This window comes from Anoplopoma fimbria, chromosome 9, assembly GCF_027596085.1.
Source record: "Anoplopoma fimbria isolate UVic2021 breed Golden Eagle Sablefish chromosome 9, Afim_UVic_2022, whole genome shotgun sequence".
NCBI classification, from domain to species: Eukaryota; Metazoa; Chordata; class Actinopteri; order Perciformes; family Anoplopomatidae; genus Anoplopoma; species Anoplopoma fimbria.
In genome coordinates this window covers 1081623-1103942 of record NC_072457.1, presented here as the reverse complement: position 1 = coordinate 1103942, position 22320 = coordinate 1081623, and the positions used below count along the sequence as shown (strand labels likewise).

The 22320-nt window shown below is 42.1% G+C and overlaps 21 non-coding genes across 21 annotated transcripts; all 21 read left to right on the top strand.

Moving 5' to 3' along the window:
• The first annotated feature begins 13693 nt into the window (after positions 1–13693).
• On the top strand, positions 13694–13765 carry trnac-gca (transfer RNA cysteine (anticodon GCA)). Its single transcript has one exon. It is a non-coding gene; the product is annotated as a tRNA-Cys (tRNA).
• Positions 13766–14104: 339 nt separating this feature from the next.
• trnac-gca (transfer RNA cysteine (anticodon GCA)) lies at positions 14105–14176 on the top strand. The gene has a single exon. It is a non-coding gene; the product is annotated as a tRNA-Cys (tRNA).
• A 369-nt stretch (positions 14177–14545) lies between these two features.
• Positions 14546–14617, top strand: trnac-gca (transfer RNA cysteine (anticodon GCA)). The gene has a single exon. It is a non-coding gene; the product is annotated as a tRNA-Cys (tRNA).
• A 339-nt stretch (positions 14618–14956) lies between these two features.
• On the top strand, positions 14957–15028 carry trnac-gca (transfer RNA cysteine (anticodon GCA)). The gene has a single exon. It is a non-coding gene; the product is annotated as a tRNA-Cys (tRNA).
• A 350-nt stretch (positions 15029–15378) lies between these two features.
• Positions 15379–15450, top strand: trnac-gca (transfer RNA cysteine (anticodon GCA)). Its single transcript has one exon. It is a non-coding gene; the product is annotated as a tRNA-Cys (tRNA).
• Positions 15451–15821: 371 nt separating this feature from the next.
• On the top strand, positions 15822–15893 carry trnac-gca (transfer RNA cysteine (anticodon GCA)). The gene has a single exon. It is a non-coding gene; the product is annotated as a tRNA-Cys (tRNA).
• Positions 15894–16262: 369 nt separating this feature from the next.
• On the top strand, positions 16263–16334 carry trnac-gca (transfer RNA cysteine (anticodon GCA)). Its single transcript has one exon. It is a non-coding gene; the product is annotated as a tRNA-Cys (tRNA).
• Positions 16335–16703: 369 nt separating this feature from the next.
• trnac-gca (transfer RNA cysteine (anticodon GCA)) lies at positions 16704–16775 on the top strand. The gene has a single exon. It is a non-coding gene; the product is annotated as a tRNA-Cys (tRNA).
• Positions 16776–17114: 339 nt separating this feature from the next.
• Positions 17115–17186, top strand: trnac-gca (transfer RNA cysteine (anticodon GCA)). The gene has a single exon. It is a non-coding gene; the product is annotated as a tRNA-Cys (tRNA).
• A 369-nt stretch (positions 17187–17555) lies between these two features.
• trnac-gca (transfer RNA cysteine (anticodon GCA)) lies at positions 17556–17627 on the top strand. Its single transcript has one exon. It is a non-coding gene; the product is annotated as a tRNA-Cys (tRNA).
• Positions 17628–17967: 340 nt separating this feature from the next.
• Positions 17968–18039, top strand: trnac-gca (transfer RNA cysteine (anticodon GCA)). The gene has a single exon. It is a non-coding gene; the product is annotated as a tRNA-Cys (tRNA).
• A 361-nt stretch (positions 18040–18400) lies between these two features.
• trnac-gca (transfer RNA cysteine (anticodon GCA)) lies at positions 18401–18472 on the top strand. The gene has a single exon. It is a non-coding gene; the product is annotated as a tRNA-Cys (tRNA).
• Positions 18473–18811: 339 nt separating this feature from the next.
• On the top strand, positions 18812–18883 carry trnac-gca (transfer RNA cysteine (anticodon GCA)). Its single transcript has one exon. It is a non-coding gene; the product is annotated as a tRNA-Cys (tRNA).
• A 369-nt stretch (positions 18884–19252) lies between these two features.
• trnac-gca (transfer RNA cysteine (anticodon GCA)) lies at positions 19253–19324 on the top strand. The gene has a single exon. It is a non-coding gene; the product is annotated as a tRNA-Cys (tRNA).
• A 340-nt stretch (positions 19325–19664) lies between these two features.
• trnac-gca (transfer RNA cysteine (anticodon GCA)) lies at positions 19665–19736 on the top strand. The gene has a single exon. It is a non-coding gene; the product is annotated as a tRNA-Cys (tRNA).
• Positions 19737–20075: 339 nt separating this feature from the next.
• Positions 20076–20147, top strand: trnac-gca (transfer RNA cysteine (anticodon GCA)). The gene has a single exon. It is a non-coding gene; the product is annotated as a tRNA-Cys (tRNA).
• A 369-nt stretch (positions 20148–20516) lies between these two features.
• trnac-gca (transfer RNA cysteine (anticodon GCA)) lies at positions 20517–20588 on the top strand. Its single transcript has one exon. It is a non-coding gene; the product is annotated as a tRNA-Cys (tRNA).
• A 369-nt stretch (positions 20589–20957) lies between these two features.
• On the top strand, positions 20958–21029 carry trnac-gca (transfer RNA cysteine (anticodon GCA)). The gene has a single exon. It is a non-coding gene; the product is annotated as a tRNA-Cys (tRNA).
• Positions 21030–21370: 341 nt separating this feature from the next.
• On the top strand, positions 21371–21442 carry trnac-gca (transfer RNA cysteine (anticodon GCA)). Its single transcript has one exon. It is a non-coding gene; the product is annotated as a tRNA-Cys (tRNA).
• Positions 21443–21810: 368 nt separating this feature from the next.
• trnac-gca (transfer RNA cysteine (anticodon GCA)) lies at positions 21811–21882 on the top strand. Its single transcript has one exon. It is a non-coding gene; the product is annotated as a tRNA-Cys (tRNA).
• A 340-nt stretch (positions 21883–22222) lies between these two features.
• On the top strand, positions 22223–22294 carry trnac-gca (transfer RNA cysteine (anticodon GCA)). Its single transcript has one exon. It is a non-coding gene; the product is annotated as a tRNA-Cys (tRNA).
• Positions 22295–22320: the final 26 nt, after the last annotated feature.

Below are 22320 nucleotides of genomic sequence, written 5' to 3'. Positions count from 1 at the left end.
AGACACAACAAGGGGAGACAATGCGAAGGGAAAATGTGACAGGATGGGTCTGACGGTTCATTGTGTGAGGATTTCATTGAACCAGACAAGCTGACTAAGAGAAGCTGATTGTTCCACAGAGATGACCCGAGGGAACAGATACATCACATTCCCCACAATCCTCTGTTGTGGGTCGCTGCATGGTGCCTTGCTTAAAGGCTTGTCATTCTCTTCTTTGCTCCACTTGTTCAAGCCTTCAGGGGATTTGAACAAAATGTCTGAGTTTTAGTGTGCACATTAAGTATTTGTAAGGATGAATGCACATGTGCAAGTGAGTGCATGCATGGACGTGTGTGTGTGTGTGTTTTCTATGTGCAGGTATGATTATTTACACAGCCGTGCATCCCCAAACACACCCACCATGTTCACCCCCCACCACACCAAAGGGAGTCTCCCTGTGAGCTCATGTCTGGAGCTCTGCACACCTCCCGTCTGCAAAGACGATGATACAACTATTGTTTTCATCTGTACAGATAGTCAGCATCTCCTAAATAAACTCACCATGAAGATTCAAATACTTTGAGTATTTAAATAGTAGAATAAATAGAGAGTGAACGTTTTCAAATTCTTTAATCCAAGCTTTATTATTATTTTAATTTTCATGTTATTTTCTTGTTATTTTTCTTGTTATTTATAATATTTCATTTTACATGTATTATTATTATTATTATTTTTTGTTTGTTTGTATTATTATTATTACTTTTATTACTTTTATTATTATTTTTATTTTTTTTTATTTTTTTAAAAATTATTTTTATTACTACTATTATTATTATTATTATTATTATTATTATTATTATTATTATTATTATTATATTGTGATTTTACTGCATTTGATTTATGTTTTAACTGTCCATATGTATACTTCCTTCCCGTCTCTACCAGATGTTGATAATTTAACTGTAAAAGTGCAACAACCACCCACCTTTTGAGGATAAACATTTACTCCGAGGCTGATAAATTAATTCAAGATAATTCAAATACAAACACAAACGCACTTTATCACATATTTAGAAAACAGCCCATGTTATGACTTCAGAGATAATCAATCCCTCCATTGTTTGTTTGCTCACATCTGGTGTAGAAAATCTACATGACTACAAATGGGGAATTGTATTGATCTACACGGATTGATTTCTGAACATTTTGTTTCCATTCATAACTGCATGTGTGTGCGTGTGTGTGTGTGTGTGTGTGTGTGTGTGTGTGTGTGTGTGTGTGTGTGTGTGTGTGTGTGTGTGTGTGTGTGTGTGTGTGTGGAAACGTAGGGTCAGAATGTCTAATGGAGGGCTGGACCTCAGAAGCAGAATCCACCCAGAGAGACTCACGCAAGTCTATCAATGGAGCCATTGATACATGAGAGTGTGTGTGTGTGAGTGTGTGTTAGAGTGAGTGAGTGTGTGTGTGTTAGGGTGAGTGTGTGTCTGAGTGTGTGAGGGAAGAGATTTACGAGCACCGATCCAACAGATGCAGAGTGTGAAGCGAGCTCCAGACATTCGTTTGCTCGGGTCACGACCTCACAGAGAGTTTCAGGGTTTTTTCTTCAGCGTCTGTGTTACTGCAGAACTAATTGAACCCTCTTTCTCTTCTTCAACCTCACTTCTACCTCACTCCTGTCCCGTCCGTCACCTCCTCATATCGCTCTCATCTCGGTTCCCTCTTTATGAACTAACTGTTCCACATCAAACCCTCCAGTCCGTCTGAGCAAACAGCTGCTCCTGTTTTGATTTTCACTTGTTGCTCTGTGTTTCAGTGCTACCTGAACTGTGGCTGACACTCCGTGTTCATCCGGCACTCACACACACACACACACACACACACACACACACACACACACACACACACACACACACACACACACACACACACACACACACACACACACACACACACACACACACACAGAGATGTGGAGGTGAAAACGCTGCCAGCGCTCATATACATCACACGCCACATAAAAGATGAATGTGAGACTTCTCTGTGTGTCTGAGCGTGTTTTATCTCTAAATCTAGAAATACAGTTTATGGCAAGAAAAGTCAGGAAACTACCTTTATAGCGTCTATGTAAAGTGTGTGTGTGTGTGTGTGTGTGTGTGTGTGTGTGTGTGTGTGTGTGTGTGTGTGTGTGTGTGTGTGTGTGTGTGTGTGTGTGTGTGTGTGTGTTAATAGAATATGTCCTCATATTAGAGGTCATTCACCTTAATTCTCATTCTCCAACAGATTCAAAATATTTAATCCTTCAAATTGACCGAGAACATTTCCACATATTGTCATTTGTGAAGGTGCTTTCTAAAATCACTGTTCAGTTCATGCATATTATTTCCTCTTGAAGGCTGGATTTACATATATATATATATATATATATATATTCACAAAGCTTAACCTAGACACTGTTTTTTAAGGTAAGTCTATAAGTCTGTTTCTGGATAAATTCTTCAGTGTTTTTGTCCTGTTTCCTCCAACAAATCTTCCTAAATCTTCTCCTTCTCTGATTTGCAGAGACAACCTCATCTCCTACAAACTAAACTACATTCATAAAGACATTTTCAACGGAAACGTATTTTCTTCCAGATTTATGGTTGCAGATATAAACGCGTGTTTACGTTAGAAATGAAAACAGAAACACAACAAAACTACATGTCTATGGTTATTTAAAACATCATGCTTTGGGATAAAATCCTTTGTTATGTTCTTCAAGTCACGGGGGTCAACTGAAATAAGTCATCGTTGACTTTTTGCTTCACACCAGGACATGAACAGAGGTCTCCTGGGTGAAAGTCCTGTGTTTATTAAATCTTATTCTAAAGGACTTATTGCATGGGAGGAATATGGTCTCAAAAAATGTAAAAGTCAAGTCTCCTTCAAAACAATCATCCAAGTCACACTGTAGGGTTTGTGCACAATGAAAATGGCTTCATTCTACATGGTAAAATGAAACTTTAATAATCCCCATGAAGGAACAGCAAACAGAAACAGGCTACATCAAAGTACACGAGGATATAATACTGTACACAGTACGAGAAGGTATTTTCAACATATATCAGTTTCAACAGAACAGTCCTGATCCTCTTCTTTCTTTATTCTCCCCCCATCTGCCACTAAGCACCAATTTGAATGGTTATTTATTATTCTAGAAACTTTTAGGATAGTTATTTAACAAAAGTCGTGTTTTCATCAATGTATTCAGGATGGTGTCATCAAGCTTTTGTAGCGATATGTAAAAAATCGTAGATATCCCATGAAATGATTTAGTATGTTTTACACGTAATCATGAACAAACTGTAATTATTTTAACCGAAACGACGACAACCTTTTCCTAAACCTTAAATAACTAGTTTTGTTGTCCAAACCTGACTTAGTTTATTTTGAAAAGACTGTATTCATGAAACGGGAGGAAATTGACACATGTAACTGGACTTTTTGTAACTGTAACTTTTCGTAGATTACATTCGAACAGATATTTAAAAATGATTTAGGGTTTTTACGAGGACTCCTACATGTTCTGTTGGTGTTTGACATCACTACAAGCATGTTTTTTTGCAATCAATGAACAGGAAGTGACCATATATGGACTGAGGAGGAGTGACGTAGAGACGCCGTATACGTCTCTGGTGTCGACCTGTCAATCAGAGTGTAGCCCCGCCCTAAAGCATCCCCTGCTTTATGGTCTGTTTGACTCTAAATGGAGCATCATTTACTAAATGAACATCATGCTGTATTGAAGAAGACTTGAAACTAGAGATTGAGACCATAAACTCATGTTTACAATGTTTACTGAGGGAATAAATCAAGAGAGAAGTAGAGTCATTTTCTCATAGACTTCTATACAACCAGAGGAGTCGCCCCCTGCTGGACAGGAGAGAGAATGCAGCTTTAAGACATGAAGCTTTGACTTCACTCATCAGAAATCGAGGTTTCCAACTGGCTTCAATCTAAAATCAGCAGAAAACATGTGAGCACAGAGTTTAAAATATCAAAAAATTATGAAATCCTTTTGGATTCAAGCCAAACAGCTGATTGATGGAGTGTAAGGATTATTATTTATTCTGTGCTGGTTACCATGGTGACGGACTATGGGATGGATGGTGTAATGTAAAGGTCATGGATCAGAGGAGCAGAAACATTTACAGACGAGACGGTAATCTAGACGTGTCGATGTTCATCCTCTAGCGGGAAAAAGAAAAAAGAAAATACCGAGCAGAGATTATCCTGATGATGATTGCATAATCGCAGTGTGTGTGTGTGTGTGTGTGTGTGTGTGTGTGTGTGTGTGTGTGTGTGTGTGTGTGTGTGTGTGTGTGTGTTATGGCAAGCAGACGGCACAATTAGACATTCACTCAGTCATACCCTGAGGCTGCGACAACACACACACCTCACTTTCACACACATGAACACACAGCAGCCTCTGATGGAGGAGAGGTGGTGTTTCTCTCAGCTGAGGTTTGGATTTCCCCCTTTTCACTCCCTCCCTCTCTCCTTGCCCCCTTACTTTCCTCCTTCCCTTCTTTGTTCCTTCTTTCCTTTCCCTAGTTGCTCCTTCTCTTCTCACTTATTTTTCCTCAGCCTTCCCCTTCCTCTCCTCTCCTTTATTTTCCTTTCCCGAATTGTTTCTTCTCTTCTCTCCATTTATTTTTTCTCAGTCCACCTTCCCTTCTTCCACCTTCTACCCTTCCTTCTTTCCTTCCTTTCCATCTTCCTCAGTGGCATCTTTCCTTCAGTTCCTTTACCCTCTGACTACCTTCTTTCCTTTCCTTTCTGTTCTTTTCTTTCCCTAGTTGCTCCTTCTCTTCTCTCCACTTCTTGTAAGTCAGTCATCTCACACCTCTCCCTTCTATCCTTCCTTCTGTCCTTCAGTTCATCTCCCCTGTAGCTACCTTCTTTCCTTTCCTTTCCTTTCACTTACTAGTTGCTCCTTCTCTCCTTCCCCTTCTTTCCTACCTTCACTTCTTCCTTAATGTCATCTCACCTTCCCTTCCCCTTTTCCTCCTCCCATCCTTTTACCGCCGCTACTTCCTTTCCTTTCCTTTCCTTAGTTGCTCCTTCTCTTCTCTATCCTTCTTTATCTATCCTTTCTTCCAATCTTCCTTAGTGGCATCTCTCCTGCTTTCCTTTCATTTCCTTTGCCATCCTCCCTCATCCTTCTTTCCAATTACTTCTTCTTCTTCCTTCCCATCATTCTCTGTATCTCTATCTTGCTCTTTATTCCCTCGTCTTGGTCCTACCTTCTCCTGGCTCTGTTTCCCTCATGTCAGCCTTCACTCAATCCCTTTCCCCTCACCTTCTCATCTTCCCTCCTCTCCTCTCTCTCTCTCTTTCTTCAACTTCAACCACAACAATCCAATTAAGCGAATTAAAACATGATGACCAGTGATGTCATTCTCTCTTACCCTCTCTTTCCCAGTATTCCTCCTCCTCCTCCTCTTCATCCTCCTCCTCCATCATCTCCTCTTCCTCCTCTCCTCCGTTCACACACTTCTCAGAGGTTTAGTTAGTGATGTCAGTGGCTTTTCTTCCATTGTCTCAGTGCTGTAAATCCCCCCCTCTGTTATGATGGAATTGTATTTTCCATAACCTACAATGGGCCATTAAACAGCACAGTCTGTGTGTGTGTGTGTGTGTGTGTGTGTGTGTGTGTGTGTGTGTGTGTGTGTGTGTGTGTGTGTGTGTGTGTGTGTGTGTGTGTGTGTGTGTGTGTGTGTGTGTGTGTGTGTGTGTGTGTGTGTAATACTAATTTAGACTTTCAGGAACAATGTCCTTGTAACTTTGTCTAAGTCACTGTGCTCTGGTTCTTGGGAACAGTACCACATTAGTCCACAGGGACGCCAGAATCAACACAAAATGACTTTAAAAGCTCCTGCTCATTAATAAATAAATATTTGAGGCTGGACATTTTCACATTACTATACAACTACCGTTCCCTGTTTTTAAAGGAACATTACAAAGTGCTTTTAATGTCTGATGGTTTAACGAGACTCCACTATTCTGTCATCCGTCATCTTCTGCTCTCCTGTTTTTGTTTGAGATGGTGAAATATGTTTTGTTTAGAAAAATTTAGAAAATGAGGATTTTTCTGATTTGCATCTGACTTCTTGTAGCCAAATCCCCTCCAAACCACAGACATAACCCCTCTTTTACATACCAGCTCTGCTTGTTGTGGTTTGATTCTGAGACGTTTCTGCATTTTGAGCCTTCTATGCGATTCTATGGTTCGCTCCAATGTAAAGCATTATTCAGATGTCGAAAATATTGCCGGCTGTCGTTATTTCAACATCACTATAAGAATGATATATTTAAAAACATATTTGATCGAGCCTTTTTTATGTCACATTCCTGAATTGAGCTATATGCAATCAACATTTACATTGAAGATTCAGGTGAGAAAGATTGAACTGCTAGAATCAATATTCTTTAAGAAAGATTCTAGTTTCATACAACCTGGTCAAAAACTCCACAGAAGACGTATAAGTTCTGAGATCGTTAAAAAACACAAGGTTGTAACTTCCTGTGTAGCCAAAATAAATACAGCAATTTCCTACAATCTGTTAAAATCAATCCCAGTTTGCAGAGTATCCCTTTCAAAGCCCCCACATCTCTATTACTGGACTACCGGGTACAGATACAATATGCATTACTTAATGTGTGTGTGTGTGTGTGTGTGTGTGTGTGTGTGTGTGTGTGTGTGTGTGTGTGTGTGTGTACATGTCTGCTAATCTGTACACACTCACCACAGCTGCTCCACTGATCTCAACGAGCTCGTATGAAGATCAGGACTGGCATTATTATTGGATTTGAGAAGATTAACAAACACCTGCATGGAAGGACATTAGAGAGCTCAATGGTGTTTCTGCGAGTGTGTGTGTGTGTGTGTGTGTGTTCATGTGTGCGTTTGTGTGTAGCTACACACTAAACCATCTTGAAAGGCAGGGAGATGAAAGAAAATTTGGCCATTTGAGCCGCTTCAAGCCTTCAGCTTCCTGCTATTACTCTCCTCCATTGATCAGTTCCTTCAGCGGGACAAAAGAGCATGAAAAGAGCCCAGAGTTACTTTTTGTTTATGGACTTTATGGAGAGAGAGAGAGAGAGAGAGAGAGAGAGAGAGAGAGAGAGAGAGAGAGAGTTTGGTGTGTTGTCGGTGTTCAGAGGAAGTCGTCTCACGTAAACAGGAAGCAGTGAGGACAGTGGATGTGACAGCAACGGGGGAAGTGGAAGTACATCCAACATCCAACACAATCATCCAAACTGAAACACAACAGATGAAGTTGAAGTGCATTCTTTCATTTTCTACAGTTGTTGTGTAAAGTCAAATATAGACCGCTCTTATATCAGTAAACATGATGATGTAGATTTGTTTGTTTACGCTGGATGGCAAGCTTTGTTTGCTTGTTTCTTTTATCAGGGCTGAAGAAAATATGAGTTTCTTTCAATATATGCAGTAACTCTCTGAGACTGTGAGATTTACTTAAACCTGTTAACATTAACCGGAAAGCTTCTGGCAGGAGGACTGGACTACTTTACCGGGAGGAAAGCTTGTCCGTCTCCAGAGCTAGCTAGTTGGCTAGCTGGCTAGTTAGGTAGCTAGTCTCCTGATGAGGCTGTAGAACCAGCGCTGCCGCTGGACACAAGCCAGCTGTTGAGCTCATTTTCTGAGGCCAATGTAACATGAAAGCATGGTGGAATTAGCATGTAGCTATCTTACTAGCCAACAGTTAAACAAGTCAACTTAATGCTTCACCCGCACACAAGCAAATTGCTATCACAAGATAAATTACAAATTTGTTGTAATTTAACAAGTTTTGCATGAAATCAAGTTAGCTAAGTAGCCATTCAATTTGGCTAATTCCACCATGCTTTCATGCTACAGTGGTAATAGAAAATACCTGTCGGAGGTTAGTAGAAGGCAAAGCTCTACTATTAGCGACATTCTCTCTCCATCTGTGAAACCCTTTGCTCATATATAAAATCACAGTTTATCATCTCATATGTGATATCGGTTCTGGCACAAAAAACAACATTGCATTCTGGGTGTGTAACTTTCACCCTCTACTCTGAGGTGATTCATGTTCTCCTCCAGTCTTTCCTTTGGTTTGCCTCCAGCAGCAACAACACCGTGATGAAATCATGACACCGGCTCTAAGAAGAGTCTATCGCAACTACTGCTTCCAACACCAGAAGATTACAACACACCACTGAATGCACCATAAATTAAATACAGCGAGGCCTCATCATAAAATGATATATACTTAACGTAACGTACAGTGGATTGTACAACTAGTAGGAAATAATGAAATGCAGTCGCAGACACGCCCTGCTGCTGCTGGGTTGACATTTATAAGGTGTATATGGTTTTTGGCAGCAGAACACACACATGAAGCAGCATGCAGGTATTAATATCAAAGAATGAAGGCAGAGGGAGCAGGAAGTCCCCTAAATCAGATAGTGTTTGTGGGGAAAGAGTAGAAACCCAATGCCACTATTACCTTATCATATACTGTAGAAAGGGTTATCACTGTGTGTGTGTGTGTGTGTGTGTGTGTGTGTGTGTGTGTGTGTGTGTGTGTGTGTGTGTGTGTGTGTGTGTGTGTGTGTGTGTGTGTGTGTGTGTGTGTGTGTTGTCCTGGTTAAACTCTAAGTGAAGGTGCATTCCAGAAATAGTTTAACCTCGCAGTCATTTTTTCCTTCAGTGTTGTTCTTTTTCCCTTTTCCTTCCGCCCATATTTTATTAACCCCCTCACCTGCCCTCCAGTTCTGACCCATATATATAAACTATGTTTTTTTATCTTCCATCTCTTTCCAGGAATAAAAAAAACACATTGGATAATTTCAAAAAAGGCCCGGCAACCATGCTGGGTGTGAGTTTCGTATGCATAAGATAAGATAAGACAATCCTTTATTAGTCCCACAGCGGGGACATTTGCAGGAATACAGCAGCAGAGTAGACAATGGAAATGAACAAAAACACAAAAATTAGAAAACAAGATTAAAACAAGTATAATAAATAAGTTAAAGCAGAAATTGTTTATATGGCACAGTGGATTGCTTGATATATGCTCCTACAGTTGTTTAAAACAATGAACTGCGATTACGTTTTTTTTCTTATGCCTAAAACAACAAGTCTGAAGGGTGAATTCACAAAAAATGTATCTCAGCCGCTGATAGCAACATGAATTATGCATCATTTGCAACCGTTATCTGCCCTATCTGAAAATCCAATCATCCCCTGCTTTATGGTCTGTTTGACTCTAAATGGAGCATCATTTACTAAATGAACATCATGCTGTATTGAAGAAGACTTGAAACTAGAGATTGAGACCATAAACTCATGTTTACAATGTTTACTGAGGGAATAAATCAAGAGAGAAGTAGAGTCATTTTCTCATAGACTTCTATACAACCAGAGGAGTCGCCCCCTGGTGGACAGGAGAGAGAATGCAGGTTTTAAGACGGTAATACGTGCAAAAAACTACAACACAAGATGCACGTTTTTCAGTTCTGAAAGACAATTCTCTTTTACAGCTGCAGTTATATACACTAAAAGTAGATCACATCTTTTCAGTGCAAAGATGATATCAGAGATGCTGTCCTTCATTTATTTAATATCATTCTGGGATTCTACCAGGTGGAAACTTGAGATGCATCTCAAAGCAACTCATTAGAGTCGCAGGTGGTAAATCTGCACCATGTTTGGAAGTTGATCTACTTTGGCAGCTTTTACGTATCACCTGTTTTCCCTTTTTGAACTACAGTCAAAAGACAATGACCCCGACCTCACAGGGTCAAACGCCCAACACCCTGTAGTCTGTGTGTGAATGAATGAGTTTGTCCTCTTCTACTGACGCACTTCCTCTGCTCCACTCGCCCGCACAGACTTTTCTTAGCATCCCTCTTAAAACCACAACTGTGCAAATTTACACAAAAAACCACCAAAACTTCCCCAGATGGTATGTTTTGGGGAAGTGGCTTCTTTCTTCGAGCGTCTGTGATATGTGTGTTCACGTCTGGCGTACGTGCTTTTCAAGTCCTCGTCTGTGAGTTCAACTTTTTCACACCAGCTTGTGATTTTTTATTTTTTTTCTGTGACACTTATGACACTTTGTTCCAAAATTAAGAACTGGAGTCCGAGGTCGGTTTCAGACTGTTTCCCCTTGTGTCGGGAAAATAACCCCCTGGCTGGAAAGAGCTGCGGTCGCGCCTCACTGCAAGTCGTTCATCTCGGAAAAAAAGGTTAACGGCTGGAGTCGGAGAGATGGGAAACACAGGTGCAAGGAAAGTTTTGAGTTATTTCAGATCTCTGAGCCCTGCAGTGCTTTACTGTTCAGAATGAGGAGCGGAAAGAAGCCTCAGTGCTGCAGTGTTCAGATGTACAGTACAGCGTCTTCTTCAGGACAGTTCAGCTCTTCAGATCACACCTGTGACATTTCAGTTAGACACCCGCCTCTCTAACCACGGCCCTGTCACCTTATCTTAACCCTCATCGTTGCTATGTAGCTGTTCGGTTTGATCTTCTACAACGTAATATGGCGTTCAATTTCCTGAATGCATGCAAACACGTCTTTGTACTGTGAAATATTCACTGCATTTAAACAACTGTTGTGCATTCATTATATCAAATAACTTGCAAAAGCAGAAGGCAGGGTGGCTGTATTGTGCAACATTTTGAAAGGGGATCCATTTTTCTACAATTTCATTTTTGTCGTCCACTTGTGAATCCTCCATTTCCCATGTTGTTAAAGTCTTAAGCCGGAGCGGAAAATTGAAATGTTTTCCTCCTGAGGGGAGCAGAAAGGTGGTGGTGGTGGTGGTGGTGGGGGGGGGGGTGAAGGAGGTGCTTCCACGTTTCAAGGCCATCATTTGTTTTTACAACGGAAAATCCTGTCAAAGCTTCACTGTGCCAAATTCATACTTTACTAAATCAATATTTCTTCTATTTTTTTCTTTTTACATTTAAGATTCACTCCAGTGATATAATTAAATCAAATAAGTACAATTTTCTGAAATGCTTTTGCTTGGAGGCTCCTTAAAAGAAAGAAAATAAATAGTAAATACAAAAAGACGTTTAAAATATAATACAAGAAATAAGGTAAGAAATATATAAGAAGCAATCAAAGTATCCATCTCATTGTACAGGAGGAATCGGTCACTTGACAGACGGAGGAGGAAGAACGGGAGCCTTTAAGCTTTTTGTCAGCAACACAGTGAACACGTTGTCAAAGCGCATCAAGGGTGCGTTTGATGTGTGACACCGAGACCTTATAGGAGACCTATGGAAAACACATGGTGGCCCGGTTGTGAAGGGATCACAGGGCGACGAACAAGGGGGGGGATTGAGTGTGGGAGGAGGAGGAAAAGGAGGAGGAGGAGGAGAGGAAGAAAAAAGGGAGTGAGGAAGAGGAGGGAAGGGAAACCATTAAGAAGCTTCAGAAGACTTGGAGGAAGAAGAAATAGATTTTATTTTTCTTTGGAAAGTGGAGGAAGAGGAGCCTCCTTCAGAGATACAAGGGGAAATTCCCACCAAATTGAACGAACCACCAGTCAGATCAAAGTGTGTGTGCATGTACATGTTCACGTGTGTGTGTGTGTGTGTGTGTGTGTGTGTGTGTGTGTGTGTGTGTGTGTGTGTGTGTGTGTGTGTGTGTGTGTGTGTGTGTGTGTGTGTGTGAAGGCAGCGTTACGACTGTGAGCAGAGCCACCTGCACCTTAAGAGGAGAGGAGCTCAAAGGTGGAAGCTGCTTGGAAATACGACACTGTCATGTTGCAGAACAACCAAACAGACACTGCTAATGGGAATAAACACACATGCTGTTACAGCTGATACAGCCGGCTGTGATTTTACGCTGAAGCATCTCTGTCTCTATGCAGTGAGCGTAACTTGAATGGTTTTATTTTGCTTTTTTTCTGAAATGGAGTCGGATAATATAATTTGCAACTCAATACTAATGGATAAAGGAAATGAAAGATCAGCTCAAAACAAAAGACAGACAAAATATTAAGTCTCAGGGTTTAAAAAACTTAAGTACATTTTTTTGCGGATGATCCATTAAAAGCTTTAAAAAGACATTCACCGTATCATGTGTTATGTGCAGGCAGAAGTCACATGATCACCTGCAGAATCAGCTGAACAGACTAAAACAATGCAGATAACGTAAAGTTTTAAAATACAAAAAAAGGCAGTCAAAAATGCCTGTCATGTTAGCTAGCTTGCTAAGCTAGCTATCTTGACCACCTGGGCTCACATGGCTTACCTGTTCCTTCCTTGATGTTCGGTGAGGGAAATTTGGAAATTCGCAAGGTGAAATTCAGAAATCGAACTCGGAAATACGCAAGTGGAAATTCGGAAATCGCAAGTTGAAATCGATACGAAAGAAATGAAATCACACACTCATTGATCACATGCACTCCAGTGTGGCGTACCTGAAGCAGGGTTTGAACTCTGGACCCCCGAGTCGCAGGGCGGTGTCTTTATCCGATGTGCCGTCTTCAGCGCTGAGGGATTTGAGGAGCCAGAAAGAGGAAGAAGTTCAGAAACTTCATCTTAATCTTCATCAACCTGCAGAGACACAAAGTTTACAGACCGAAAGATGTTCTCACTAACACATTCTGTTTCTTCTGTTTCATAAAGATGTATTTAATTGCGAAAAGCCTGTTTTGAAAGAACGGTCTGTTTAAAATGATTTTGCACTACGTTGTATCGGAGCGCCTCAAATTTCATTGCATTAAAACTCAATCATACATAATATTTTCCTCTTGGTAAATGCAACCTTTTTCACTGATTCTCAAACTCTCTAAAATCAACACGTGTGCATCCACCTTCACCTCGTTAAGCCGAGTCATGAACACTGACATCAGACCGTCACTCCCACTCGCTGCAGGCAGTTTAACACAACACACAGCAGCATGTTTCCCCTGCAGTTCCTCAGGCATCACACTGTTGTTGTCTCTCCTTAACTCTGATGATATTTAAATATCAGCTGAGTTTATAGTACTACTTCTCTTTTGGGACACTCACTTGTTATCTGCGTTTTATGTGTTTTCTTGTATGTGTGTCTGTTTGCATATGGGGGTGGTGGTGGGAGTTGCTGTGTGTCAGGTCCTTTTCCTCTTTCATGTCAGATGTTATGAGACACTAAAAGGAGGTCAAAAGTCAACTATGGTGCCCTAAACATGCTAAAGTGAATGATTGCACCATTACATGACTTCCAGCGGTTGTACGTGAAGATAAGCAACTTTTACCTCCTTTCAGGTCTCAAGCGGCTGCAATAGTTTCACCCAAGCTAAATGGCGGTCCATACCATCACCATCACATCCTACCACTATTGCGGACTGCCTCCAGCAGGGCAACACATCTATGGTCCGACAGACTCGCCGGCAGAAAGCACAAGTTAAAAAGGGGGTATAGCTCAGTGGTAGAGCATTTGACTGCAGATCAAGACCAGTTCAACTCTGGGTGCCCCCTTTACAGATGTTGGCAACGTGAACTCTTTATAAGCAACTTCTTTACCACCTTTCAGGTCTCAAGCGGCTGCAATAGTTTCACCCAAGCTATATGGCGGTCCATACCATCACCATCACATCCTATCACGATTGCGGACTGCCTCTAGCAGGGCAACACATCTATGGTCCGACAGACTCGCCGGCAGAAAGCACAAGTTAAAAGAGAGGGGGTATAGCTCAGTGGTAGAGCATTTGACTGCAGATCAAGAGGTCCCCAGTTCAACTCTGGGTGCCCCCTTTACAGATGTTGGCAACCAAGAGAATCTACTCTTTATAGAAGTGGTTGATTCCGAACCTTCTAAATGTCATCTCACCTTATTCAACCAGGAAAACTGTTGTGCCATAAACATGCTGAAAAGTTAGTAACTGCACCATTACATGAATTCCAGCGGTTGTACGTGAAGATAAGCAACTTTTACCACCTTTCAGGTCTCAAGCGGCTGCAATAGTTTCACCCAAGCTAAATGGCGGTCCATACCATCACCATCACATCCTACCACTATTGCGGACTGCCTCCAGCAGGGCAACACATCTATGGTCCGACAGACTCGCCGGCAGAAAGCACAAGTTAAAAGAGAGGGGTATAGCTCAGTGGTAGAGCATTTGACTGCAGATCAAGAGGTCCCCAGTTCAACTCTGGGTGCCCCCTTTACAGATGTTGGCAACCAAGAGAATCTACTCTTTATAGAAGTGGTTGATTCCGAACCTTCTAAATGTCATCTCACCTTATTCAACCAGGAAAACTATGGTGCCCAAAACATGCTGATCAGTGAATGATTGCACCATTACATGACTTCCAGCTGTTGTACGTGAAGATAAGCAACTTTTACCATCTTTCAGATCTCAAGTGGCTGCAATAGTTTAATACTCAAAAGTCCAGATAGCCAATGCCATCAACCAGTTGCACAACTTAGTGTATTATGAACTTTGCCTCTCGTGCGGATGCTAATTTTAATGGAAGGTGTATATCTCATGGGTACCGACATACTCGCCGCCAGAAAGCAGAAGATAAATGAGAGGGGGTATAGCTCAGTGGTAGAGCATTTGACTGCAGATCAAGAGGTCCCCAGTTCAACTCTGGGTGCCCCCTTTACAGATGTTGGCAACCAAGAGAATCTACTCTTTATAGAAGTGGTTGATTCCGAACCTTCTAAATGTCATCTCACCTTATTCAACCAGGAAAACTGTTGTGCCATAAACATGCTGAATATTTAGTAACTGCACCATTACATGAATTCCAGCGGTTGTACATGAAGATAAGCAACTTTTACCACCTTTCAGGTCTCAAGCGGCTGCAATAGTTTCACCCAAGCTAAATAGCGGTCCATACCATCACCATCACATCCTACCACTATTGCGGACTGCCTCCAGCAGGGCAACACATCTATGGTCCGACAGACTCGCCGGCAGAAAGCACAAGTTAAAGAGAGGGGGTATAGCTCAGTGGTAGAGCATTTGACTGCAGATCAAGAGGTCCCCAGTTCAACTCTGGGTGCCCCCTTTACAGATGTTGGCAACCAAGAGAATCTACTCTTTATAGAAGTGGTTGATTCCGAACCTTCTAAATGTCATCTCACCTTATTCAACCAGGAAAACTGTTGTGCCATAAACATGCTGATCAGTGAATGATTGCACCATTACATGAATTCCAGCTGTTGTACGTGAAGATAAGCAACTTTTACCACCTTTCAGGTCTCAAGTGGCTGCAATAGTTTAATACCAAAAGTCCAAATAGCCGGTCCATCAACCATCACCATATTACATCCTACCACTCGTGCGGATGCTAATTTCCAGAAGGTGTACATCTATGGTCCGACATACTCGCCGGCAGAAAGCAGAAGTTAAATGAGAGGGGGTATAGCTCAGTGGTAGAGCATTTGACTGCAGATCAAGAGGTCCCCAGTTCAACTCTGGGTGCCCCCTTTACAGATGTTGGCAACCAAGAGAATCTACTCTTTATAGAAGTGGTTGATTCCGAACCTTCTAAATGTCATCTCACCTTATTCAACCAGGAAAACTGTTGTGCCATAAACATGCTGATCAGTGAATGATTGCACCATTACATGAATTCCAGCTGTTGTACGTGAAGATAAGCAACTTTTACCACCTTTCAGGTCTCAAGTGGCTGCAATAGTTTAATACTCAAAAGTCCAGATAGCCAATGCCATCAACCATCCTACAACTTAGTTTATTATGAACTTTGCCTCTCCAGCAGGGTGGATGCTAATTTTAATGGAAGGTGTATATCTCATGGTCCGACATACTCGCCGGCAGAAAGCAGAAGATAAATGAGAGGGGGTATAGCTCAGTGGTAGAGCATTTGACTGCAGATCAAGAGGTCCCCAGTTCAACTCTGGGTGCCCCCTTTACAGATGTTGGCAACCAAGAGAATCTACTCTTTATAGAAGTGGTTGATTCCGAACCTTCTAAATGTCATCTCACCTTATTCAACCAGGAAAACTGTTGTGCCATAAACATGCTGATCAGTGAATGATTGCACCATTACATGACTTCCAGCTGTTGTACGTGAAGATAAGCAACTTTTACCATCTTTCAGATCTCAAGTGGCTGCAATAGTTTTATACTCAAAAGTCCAGATAGCCAATGCCATCAACCAATTGTACAACTTAGTTTATTATGAACTTTGCCTCTCGTGTGGATGCTAATTTTAATGGAAGGTGTATATCTCATGGGTACCGACATACTCGCCGCCAGAAAGCAGAAGATAAATGAGAGGGGGTATAGCTCAGTGGTAGAGCATTTGACTGCAGATCAAGAGGTCCCCAGTTCAACTCTGGGTGCCCCCTTTACAGATGTTGGCAACCAAGAGAATCTACTCTTTATAGAAGTGGTTGATTCCGAAACTTCTAAATGTCATCTCACCTTATTCAACCAGGAAAACTGTTGTGCCATAAACATGCTGATCAGTGAATGATTGCACCATTACATGACTTCCAGCTGTTGTACATGAAGATAAGCAACTTTTACCACCTTTCAGATCTCAAGTGGCTGCAATAGTTTTATACTCAAAAGTCCAGATAGCCAATGCCATCAACCACTTGCACAACGTAGTGTATTATGAACTTTGCCTCTCGTGCGGATGCTAATTTTAATGGAAGGTGTATATCTCATGGGTACCGACATACTCGCCGCCAGAAAGCAGAAGATAAATGAGAGGGGGTATAGCTCAGTGGTAGAGCATTTGACTGCAGATCAAGAGGTCCCCAGTTCAACTCTGGGTGCCCCCTTTACAGATGTTGGCAACCAAGAGAATCTACTCTTTATAGAAGTGGTTGATTCCGAACCTTCTAAATGTCATCTCACCTTATTCAACCAGGAAAACTGTTGTGCCATAAACATGCTGAAAAGTTAGTAACTGCACCATTACATGAATTCCAGCTGTTGTACGTGAAGATAAGCAACTTTTACCACCGTTCAGGTCTTAAGCGGCTGCAATAGTTTCACCCAAGCTAAATAGCGGTCCATACCATCACCATCACATCCTACCACTATTGCGGACTGCCTCCAGCAGGGCAACACATCTATGGTCCGACAGACTCGCCGGCAGAAAGCAGAAGATAAAAGAGAGGGGTATAGCTCAGTGGTAGAGCATTTGACTGCAGATCAAGAGGTCCCCAGTTCAACTCTGGGTGCCCCCTTTACAGATGTTGGCAACCAAGAGAATCTACTCTTTATAGAAGTGGTTGATTCCGAACCTTCTAAATGTCATCTCACCTTATTCAACCAGGAAAACTGTTGTGCCATAAACATGCTGATCAGTGAATGATTGCACCATTACATGACTTCCAGCTGTTGTACGTGAAGATAAGCAACTTTTACCATCTTTCAGATCTCAAGTGGCTGCAATAGTTTAATACTCAAAAGTCCAGATAGCCAATGCCATCAACCAGTTGCACAACGTAGTGTATTATGAACTTTGCCTCTCGTGCGGATGCTAATTTTAATGGAAGGTGTATATCTCATGGGTACCGACATACTCGCCGCCAGAAAGCAGAAGATAAATGAGAGGGGGTATAGCTCAGTGGTAGAGCATTTGACTGCAGATCAAGAGGTCCCCAGTTCAACTCTGGGTGCCCCCTTTACAGATGTTGGCAACCAAGAGAATCTACTTTTTATAGAAGTGGTTGATTCCAAACCTTCTAAATGTCATCTCACCTTATTCAACCAGGAAAACTGTTGTGCCATAAACATGCTGAATATTTAGTAACTGCACCATTACATGAATTCCAGCGGTTGTACGTGAAGATAAGCAACTTTTACCACCTTTCAGGTCTCAAGCGGCTGCAATAGTTTCACCCAAGCTAAATAGCGGTCCATACCATCACCATCACATCCTACCACTATTGCGGACTGCCTCCAGCAGGGCCACACATCTATGGTCCGACATACTCGCCGGCAGAAAGCACAAGTTAAAAGAGAGGGGGTATAGCTCAGTGGTAGAGCATTTGACTGCAGATCAAGAGGTCCCCAGTTCAACTCTGGGTGCCCCCTTTACAGATGTTGGCAACCAAGAGAATCTACTCTTTATAGAAGTGGTTGATTCCGAACCTTCTAAATGTCATCTCACCTTATTCTACCTATGGTGCCCTAAACATGTTGATCAGTGAATGATTGCACCATTACATGACTTCCAGCTGCAGTACGTAAGTATAAGCAACTTTTACCACCTTTAAGGTCTCAAGTGGCTGAAAAAGTTTAATACTCAAAAGTCCAGATAGCCAATGCCATCAACCAATTGTACAACTTAGTTTATTATGAACTTTGCCTCTCGTGTGGATGCTAATTTTAATGGAAGGTGTATATCTCATGGGTACCGACATACTCGCCGCCAGAAAGCAGAAGATAAATGAGAGGGGGTATAGCTCAGTGGTAGAGCATTTGACTGCAGATCAAGAGGTCCCCAGTTCAACTCTGGGTGCCCCCTTTACAGATGTTGGCAACCAAGAGAATCTACTCTTTATAGAAGTGGTTGATTCCGAAACTTCTAAATGTCATCTCACCTTATTCAACCAGGAAAACTGTTGTGCCATAAACATGCTGAATATTTAGTAACTGCACCATTACATGAATTCCAGTGGTTGTACGTGAAGATAAGCAACTTTTACCACCTTTCAGGTCTCAAGCGGCTGCAATAGTTTCACCCAAGCTAAATAGCGGTCCATACCATCACCATCACATCCTACCACTATTGCGGACTGCCTCCAGCAGGGCAACACATCTATGGTCCGACATACTCGCCGGCAGAAAGCACAAGTTAAAAGAGAGGGGTATAGCTCAGTGGTAGAGCATTTGACTGCAGATCAAGAGGTCCCCAGTTCAACTCTGGGTGCCCCCTTTACAGATGTTGGCAACCAAGAGAATCTACTCTTTATAGAAGTGGTTGATTCCGAACCTTCTAAATGTCATCTCACCTTATTCAACCAGGAAAACTGTTGTGCCATAAACATGCTGATCAGTGAATGATTGCACCATTACATGACTTCCAGCTGTTGTACGTGAAGATAAGCAACTTTTACCACCTTTCAGGTCTCAAGTGGCTGCAATAGTTTTATACTCAAAAGTCCAGATAGCCAATGCCATCAACCAATTGTACAACTTAGTTTATTATGAACTTTGCCTCTCGTGTGGATGCTAATTTTAATGGAAGGTGTATATCTCATGGGTACCGACATACTCGCCGCCAGAAAGCAGAAGATAAATGAGAGGGGGTATAGCTCAGTGGTAGAGCATTTGACTGCAGATCAAGAGGTCCCCAGTTCAACTCTGGGTGCCCCCTTTACAGATGTTGGCAACCAAGAGAATCTACTCTTTATAGAAGTGGTTGATTCCGAAACTTCTAAATGTCATCTCACCTTATTCAACCAGGAAAACTGTTGTGCCATAAACATGCTGAATATTTAGTAACTGCACCATTACATGAATTCCAGTGGTTGTACGTGAAGATAAGCAACTTTTACCACCTTTCAGGTCTCAAGCGGCTGCAATAGTTTCACCCAAGCTAAATAGCGGTCCATACCATCACCATCACATCCTACCACTATTGCGGACTACCTCCAGCAGGGCAACACATCTATGGTCCGACAGACTCGCCGGCAGAAAGCACAAGATAAATGAGAGGGGGTATAGCTCAGTGGTAGAGCATTTGACTGCAGATCAAGAGGTCCCCAGTTCAACTCTGGGTGCCCCCTTTACAGATGTTGGCAACCAAGAGAATCTACTTTTTATAGAAGTGGTTGATTCCAAACCTTCTAAATGTCATCTCACCTTATTCAACCAGGAAAACTGTTGTGCCATAAACATGCTGAAAAGTTAGTAACTGCACCATTACATGAATTCCAGCTGTTGTACGTGAAGATAAGCAACTTTTACCACCGTTCAGGTCTTAAGCGGCTGCAATAGTTTCACCCAAGCTAAATAGCGGTCCATACCATCACCATCACATCCTACCACTATTGCGGACTGCCTCCAGCAGGGAACACATCTATGGTCCGACAGACTCGCCGGCAGAAAGCAGAAGATACATGAGAGGGGGTATAGCTCAGTGGTAGAGCATTTGACTGCAGATCAAGAGGTCCCCAGTTCAACTCTGGGTGCCCCCTTTACAGATGTTGGCAACCAAGAGAATCTACTCTTTATAGAAGTGGTTGATTCCGAACCTTCTAAATGTCATCTCACCTTATTCAACCAGGAAAACTGTTGTGCCATAAACATGCTGATCAGTGAATGATTGCACCATTACATGACTTCCAGCTGTTGTACGTGAAGATAAGCAACTTTTACCTCCTTTCAGGTCTCAAGTGGCTGCAATAGTTTAATACTCAAAAGTCCAGATAGCCAATGCCATCAACCAATTGTACAACTTAGTTTATTATGAACTTTGCCTCTCGTGTGGATGCTAATTTTAATGGAAGGTGTATATCTCATGGGTACCGACATACTCGCCGCCAGAAAGCAGAAGATAAATGAGAGGGGGTATAGCTCAGTGGTAGAGCATTTGACTGCAGATCAAGAGGTCCCCAGTTCAACTCTGGGTGCCCCCTTTACAGATGTTGGCAACCAAGAGAATCTACTCTTTATAGAAGTGGTTGATTCCGAACCTTCTAAATGTCATCTCACCTTATTCAACCAGGAAAACTGTTGTGCCATAAACATGCTGATCAGTGAATGATTGCACCATTACATGACTTCCAGCTGTTGTACGTGAAGATAAGCAACTTTTACCACCTTTAAGGTCTCAAGTGGCTGAAAAAGTTTAATACTCAAAAGTCCAGATAGCCAATGCCATCAACCAATTGTACAACTTAGTTTATTATGAACTTTGCCTCTCGTGTGGATGCTAATTTTAATGGAAGGTGTATATCTCATGGGTACCGACATACTCGCCGCCAGAAAGCAGAAGATAAATGAGAGGGGGTATAGCTCAGTGGTAGAGCATTTGACTGCAGATCAAGAGGTCCCCAGTTCAACTCTGGGTGCCCCCTTTACAGATGTTGGCAACCAAGAGAATCTACTTTTTATAGAAGTGGTTGATTCCAAACCTTCTAAATGTCATCTCACCTTATTCAACCAGGAAAACTGTTGTGCCATAAACATGCTGAATATTTAGTAACTGCACCATTACATGAATTCCAGCGGTTGTACGTGAAGATAAGCAACTTTTACCACCTTTCAGGTCTCAAGCGGCTGCAATAGTTTCACCCAAGCTAAATAGCGGTCCATACCATCACCATCACATCCTACCACTATTGCGGACTGCCTCCAGCAGGGGCAACACATCTATGGTCCGACAGACTCGCCGGCAGAAAGCACAAGTTAAATGAGAGGGGGTATAGCTCAGTGGTAGAGCATTTGACTGCAGATCAAGAGGTCCCCAGTTCAACTCTGGGTGCCCCCTTTACAGATGTTGGCAACCAAGAGAATCTACTCTTTATAGAAGTGGTTGATTCCGAACCTTCTAAATGTCATCTCACCTTATTCAACCAGGAAAACTATGGTGCCATAAACATGCTGATCAGTGAATGATTGCACCATTACATGACTTCCAGCTGTTGTACGTTAGGATAAGCAACTTTTACCATCTTTCAGATCTCAAGTGGCTGCAATAGTTTAATACTCAAAAGTCCAGATAGCCAATGCCATCAACCATTGCACAACTTAGTTTATTATGAACTTTGCCTCTCGTGTGGATGCTAATTTTAATGGAAGGTGTATATCTCATGGGTACCGACATACTCGCCGCCAGAAAGCAGAAGATAAATGAGAGGGGGTATAGCTCAGTGGTAGAGCATTTGACTGCAGATCAAGAGGTCCCCAGTTCAACTCTGGGTGCCCCCTTTACAGATGTTGGCAACCAAGAGAATCTACTCTTTATAGAAGTGGTTGATTCCGAAACTTCTAAATGTCATCTCACCTTATTCAACCAGGAAAACTGTTGTGCCATAAACATGCTGAATATTTAGTAACTGCACCATTACATGAATTCCAGCGGTTGTACGTGAAGATAAGCAACTTTTACCACCTTTCAGGTCTCAAGCGGCTGCAATAGTTTCACCCAAGCTAAATAGCGGTCCATACCATCACCATCACATCCTACCACTATTGCGGACTGCCTCCAGCAGGGCAACACATCTATGGTCCGACAGACTCGCCGGCAGAAAGCAGAAGTTAAATGAGAGGGGGTATAGCTCAGTGGTAGAGCATTTGACTGCAGATCAAGAGGTCCCCAGTTCAACTCTGGGTGCCCCCTTTACAGATGTTGGCAACCAAGAGAAT